Here is a 6,576-nt window from a genome sequence, read left to right as displayed (position 1 = left end):
GCGCCGCCGAGCCGCGCCCGGCCGGACCTCCCCGCCTCTCCTTCGGCTCCGGGAGCCTACTTCGGCGGTCCCGAGCGCTGTTCCGACGAAGATCCGGCCGTCCTCGTAATCCGTGCAAACCCTAGATCTGTCCCGGAGAGGTTGATTTTTTTCCACTAAGTCCCAGAAATTTCAGTCCATGTGCACATGTTTGTGGCTCCGTAACTTTGCATCCGTGGCTCCGATTCATGCATATAGCATATCAAAATGTTCACCTTAGATAGTACATCATTTTATTCCATTGCATCATTTTCATTTGAGCTCATCTTGATGCCCGAAATGCTGTTAGAAGGAGGCTACTTGAGTTAATTGTCAGATCTGCTACTCCGTTTAGCACTTTTGTCATTTTTGCCATGATTAATGTGTGCATGATATGCCCGCGAGTTCTACATGTGTTTTGTTAAGGGTTTTGTCATCTCTCTAGAGGTGCAACCCATGTATTTTTGTTATGTGTGTGGTGACTTGTGCAAGCTTGCAAAGTGGTGCACTTGCTAATTCTGTTTTCAGGGACTTAGTAATTTCACCAAGTCTTGGAGCTGTTTATCTCATGATGCCATATGTTCATGTTGTTTCCTAGTGATCCGTGCCTCTTTTGAGGATGATCAGTAAGGATGTTTTGTTAATATTGTAGTTCTCTATCCATCCGTGTCTTTGTTTGCAATTATGGAGCACCCTAGCTTGAGTCAATCGAGCTCTACTTTTGCTACTTTGTGAATTTGGGCAGATTGTCAACTTGTTTGCAATTTTGCCGGTGATGTTGTAGTTGATCCGTGCATGCTATGCCATTGTTCTTGCCATGTCTAGCTTGCATTTGGTGCCTTCTTGATGGGTGCATGCTTGTCTTGCCATGACTTGCACCGTAGTGAGTGCATCGATCTCGTAAACATGCCTACTTGAGTTGTATTTCAGCATGTGCCAGTTTTCACTAAGTCTGAAAACTGATTGTGTTTTTGCTATGTTCACATGCTTGCAATTGTATTTTCTGATCCATTTTATCTCAAGGTCACTAAGGGACTTTTGTTAAGCTCTTTGAGTAGCTCCATGCCATGCTTTACTTTGCCATGTTCAGGTCCTGTAGCATGTAGTTTTGTTGCTCCGAAGAGTGCTACCTGATCTGAAATTCCGGACAAGTGTTAATTTCACTAAGTCTGAGATATGTTTGCCATATGCATTTTTGCCATGCTTGTTTGAACCCGTTAATGGATGAATTGGCCGTAGCTCAGTGCTAGACTTTTGTTAAGCATCTTGTAAGCATCCATGCCATATATTTTGTTGTCATGTTTGGGTGCTGTAGCATGTTCATCTCATTGCATTTAGATGCCTACTTGCTGTAAATCGCAGACCGGTGTCATTTTTGAATCGCTTGCCATTTCCAAACCGTAACTCCGATTCCGGCGTTCTTTATATCGTTTTCAAGCGATTTCATCTCATCTTTCCAGTGGCATACTTGGTTTTCCAAGTTGAGGCCAGGTTCATGCATTTCCTGTCATATCTTGCATTTTGCATCCCGCATCGCATCCCGCATAGCATACCATCTTTGCATTGTGTTGTTTGAGTTTGCACGTGGTTGATTGTGTCCTTGTTGATTGTTTGTCTTGTTTGGGTAGAGCCGGGAGACGAGTTTGCTAACGAGGAGCCCGTTGAGTTTGCTTTCGAGGATCTAGTCAACTCTGACAACTGTGCAGGCAAGATGATCATACCCTCGAAATCACTACTATCTTTGCTATGCTAGTTTGCTCGCTCTTTTGCTATGCCATTGGTACGATGCCTACCACTTGCTGGCAAGCCTCCCAAATTGCCATGTCAAACCTCTAACCCACCATTGTCCTAGCAAACCGTTGATTGGCTATGTTACCGCTTTGCTCAGCCCCTCTTATAGCGTTGCTAGTTGCAGGTGAAGATTGGAGCCCGTTCCTTGTTGGAACATTTATTTACTTGTTGGGATATCATTATATTATCTTGCTATCTTAATGCATCTATATACTTGGTAAAGGGTGGAAGGCTCGGCCTCTCGCCTAGTGTTTTGTTCCACTCTTGCCGCCCTAGTTTCCGTCATATCGGTGTTATGTTCCCGGATTTTGCGTTCCTTACGCGGTTGGGTTATAATGGGAACCCCTTGATATTTCGCCTTGATTAAAGCTTTTCCAGCAATGCCCAACATTGGTCTTACCCTTTGCCACCTAGCCTCTTTTTCCCTCGGGTTTCCGGAGCCCGCGGGTCATCTTATTTTAAACCCCCCGGGGCCAGTGCTCCTCTGAGTGTTGGTCCGACCGAGTAGACTGCGGGGCCACCTCGGGGCAACTTGAGGGTTGGTTTTACTCGTAGGATGTCTCATCTGAGTGTGCCCTGAAAAAGAGATATGTGCAGCTCCTATCGGGATTTGTCGGCACATTCGGGCGGTGTTGCTGGTCTTGTTTTAACCTGTCGAAGTGTCTTGAGTTACCGAGTCTTATCGGAACGTCTTGGGAGGAGGTCTATTCCTTCGTTGACCGTGAGAGCTTGTCATGGGCTAAGTTGGGACTCCCCTGCAGGGATTGAACTTTCGAAAGCCGTGCCCGCGGTTATGGGCAGATGGGAATTTGTTAATGTCCGGTTGTAGATAACTTGAACCTTAACTTAATTAAAATGAGTCAACTGAGTGTGTTACCGTGATGGCCTCTTCTCGATGGAGTCCGGGAAGTGGACACAGTGTTGGAGTAATGTCTGCGCAGGTTGCTCTTTAGTTTCTCGCTCGCGCTCTGCCTCCTCTTCTCGCCCTCTTTTGCGAATAAGTTAGCCACCATATTTGCTAGTCGCTTGCTGCAGCTCCACCTATATTTACCTTGCCATACCTTTAAGCTTAAATAGTCTTGATCGCGAGGGTGCAAGATTGATGAGTCCCTGTGGCTCACAGATTGCTATTACACCAGATGCAGGGCCAGATGATTCCGCTCCAGGAGACGCGTATGAGCTAAAGTGGGAGTTCGACGAAGACTCTCAACGTTACTATGTTTCCTTTCCCGATGATCAGTAGTGGTGCCCAGTTGGGGGTGATTGGGACCGTTGTCGCTTGTTGGGTTCTCTTTTATTTTGGCGCCATAGTCGGGCCATGAGTGTTTGGATGATGTAATGTTATTTATGTACTTGATTGACGTGGCGAGTGTAAGCCAACTATGTTAGCTCCCCTTTATTATTTATATTACATGGGATGTTGTGAAGATTGCCTAACTTGCGACATATGACTTCAATGCGATTATGTCTCTAAGTCGTGCCTCGACACGTGGGAGCTATAGTCGAATCGAGGGTGTTACATGGAAACAATCAACTTGTGTGTCTATGGGATGCCCCCTGGCCACGTTTATAAAGGATGCAGGGAGGAGGAGGCCGGCCCTCATAGGGCGCGCCCAAAGTGTGGAGTCCTACTAGGACTCCCTATGTCCTAGTAGGATTCCACCTCCCACATGAAATAGGAAAAAGGAAAGGGAGAAGGATAAGGAAGGAAGGGGACGCCCCCTTTTCCTAGTTCAATTCGGACCAGTCCATGGGGAAGGGGCGCGGCCACCCTTAAGGCCTTTCTCTCCTTTCCCGTATGGCCCGTTAAGGCCCAATACGAATTCCCGTAACTCTGTGGTACTCCGAAAAATACCCGAATCACTCGAAACCTTTCCGATGTCCGAATTGTTGGGGAACGTAGTAATTTCAAAAAAATTCCTACGCACACGCAAGATCATGGTGATGCATAGCAACGAGAGGGGAGAGTGTTGTCTACGTACCCTCGTAGACCGAAAGTGGAAGCGTTAGCACAACGCGGTTGATGTAGTCGTACGTCTTCATGATCCGACCGATCAAGTACCGAACGCATGGCACCTCCGAGTTCTGCACACGTTCAACTCGATGACGTCCCTCGAACTCCGATCCAGCCGAGCTTTGAGGGAGAGTTCCGTCAGCATGACGGCGTGGTGACGATGATGATGATGTTCTACCGACGCAGGGCTTAGCCTAAGCACCGCTACGATATGACCGAGGTGGATTATGGTGGAGGAGGGCACCGCACACGACTAAGAGATCAAGAAATCAATTGTTGTGTCTTTGGGGTGCCCCCTGCCCCCGTATATAAAGGAGTGGAGGAGGGGGAGGGCCGGCCCTCTCTATGGCGCGCCCTAAGGGAGTCCTACTCCCACCGAGAGTAGGATTCCCCCTTTCCTAGTAGAACTAGGAGCCCTTCCAAGTAGTAGGAGTAGGAGGGAAGGAAAGGGAAGGGAAAAAGAGAAAGAAGGAAGGGGGCGCCCCCCTTTCCTAGCCCAATTCGGACCAGCCCATGGGGAGGGGTGCGGCCACCCTTTGAGGCCTTTGTCTCCTTTCCCGTATGGCCCATTAAGGCCCAATACGAATTCCCGTAACTCCCCGGTACTCCCGAAAATACCCGAATCACTCGGAACCTTTTCGATGTCCGAATATAGTCGTCCAATATATCGATCTTTACGTCTCGACCATTTCGAGACTCCTCGTCATGTCCCCGATCTCATCCGGGACTCTGAACTCCTTCGGTATATCAAAACACATAAACTCATAATATAACCGTCATCGAACTTTAAGCGTGCGGACCCTACGGGTTCAAGAACTATGTAGACATGACCGAGACACGTCTCCTGTCAATAACCAATAGCGGAACCTGGATGCTCATATTGACTCCTACATATTCTACGAAGATCTTTATTGGTCAAACCGCATAACAACATACGTTATTCCCTTTGTCATCGGTATGTTACTTGCCCGAGATTCGATCGTCGGTATCTCAATACCTAGTTCAATCTCATTACCGGCAAGTCTCTTTACTCGTTCCATAATACCTCATCCCGCAACTAACTCATTAGTTACAATTCTTGCAAGGCTTAAGTGATGTGTATTACCGAATGGGCCCAGAGATACCTCTCCGACAATCGGAGTGAAAAATCCTAATCTCGAAATACGCCAACCCAACAAGTACCTTCGGAGACACTTGTAGAGCAGCTTTATAATCACCCAGTTATGTTGTGACGTTTGGTAGCACGCAAAGTGTTCCTCCGGTAAACGGGAGTTGCATAATCTCATAGTCATAGAAACATGTATAAGTCATGAAGAAAGCAATAGCAACATACTAAACGATCGAGTGCTAAGCTAACGGAATGGGTCAAGTCAATCACATCATTCTCCTAATGATGTGATCCCGTTAATCAAATGACAACTCATGTCTATGGTTAGGAAACATAACCATATTTGATCAACGAGCTAGTCAAGTAGAGGCATACTAGTGACACTCTGTTTGTCTATGTATTTACACATGTATTATGTTTCCGGTTAATACAATTCTAGCATGAATAATAAATATTTATCATGATATAAGGAAATAAATAATAACTTTATTATTGCCTCTAGGGCATATTTCCTTCAATCTCCCACTTGCACTAGAGTCAATAATCTAGTTCACATCGCCATGTGATTTAATACCAATAGTTCACATCATCATGTGATTAACACCCATAGTTCACATCGACATGTGACCAATACCCAAAGGGTTTATTAGAGTCAATAGTCTAGTTCACATCACTATGTGATTAATACCCAAAGAGTACTAAGGTGTTATCATGTTTTGCTTGTGAGAGAAGTTTAGTCAACGGGTCTGCCACATTCAGATCCGTAAGTATTTTGCAAATTTCTATGTCAACAATGCTCTGCACGGAGCTACTCTAGCTAATTGCTCCCACTTTTAATCTCTACTCCTAATGGACGAGTTGGTGAATCGTCTCCACGGTTTATTTTCGCTGGGTTTTTTTTCGTCTCTCCTTCCACCACCCCCTCCCACCCTGGTCCGCGGTTTATTTTCGCTGATTTTTTTTCGTCTCTCCTCCCACCACCCCCTCCCACCCTGGTTCATCGGTTTATTTTTCTCTTCACTCTTTATTACATCCAGAACTTTCCTAACGTATAACAAATCACGGATCTGACTTCCTTAAATTATGCAAAACAATCGATTCGTTTTATTGGTTCAATTTGTCTTAGGAAACAAATAACAGATTTTCAGGAAACAAATAATACATTTTAATCTAACTTCCTTAAATTATGCAAATCAATCGATTCCTTTTATTGGTTCAATTTGTCTTAGGAAACAAATAACAGATTTTTAGGAAACAAATAATACATTTTAATCTAACTTCCTTAAATTATGCAAATCAATCGATTCTTTTTATTGGTTCAATTTGTCTTAGGAAACAAATAACAGATTTTCAGGAAACAAATAATACATTTTAATCTAACTTTTCTAACTTATCTAAATCAATCAATTTCTCTTATTAGTGAAATTTGTTTTAGGAAACAAATAACAGACACGTCACAACTTTCCTCCCAATAAATAGTTTCTTAACATTTGCAAACTTTCCTAATCAGACACGTCACAAATGGGCATGTACTAATATCACATTACCAAACAATAAAACCCCATTTGCATAGAAATCAGTTCAAAAATCCTAACTTTCCCAAAATTTTACCTTTCCTTAATGACAACCAATATTTCCTATGTTT

The sequence above is a fragment of the Triticum dicoccoides genome, chromosome 6A, assembly GCF_002162155.2.
Source record: "Triticum dicoccoides isolate Atlit2015 ecotype Zavitan chromosome 6A, WEW_v2.0, whole genome shotgun sequence".
Taxonomy (NCBI): domain Eukaryota; kingdom Viridiplantae; phylum Streptophyta; class Magnoliopsida; order Poales; family Poaceae; genus Triticum; species Triticum dicoccoides.
The sequence above is the reverse complement of the archived record's forward strand: the minus strand, read 5'-3'. Positions refer to the sequence as shown.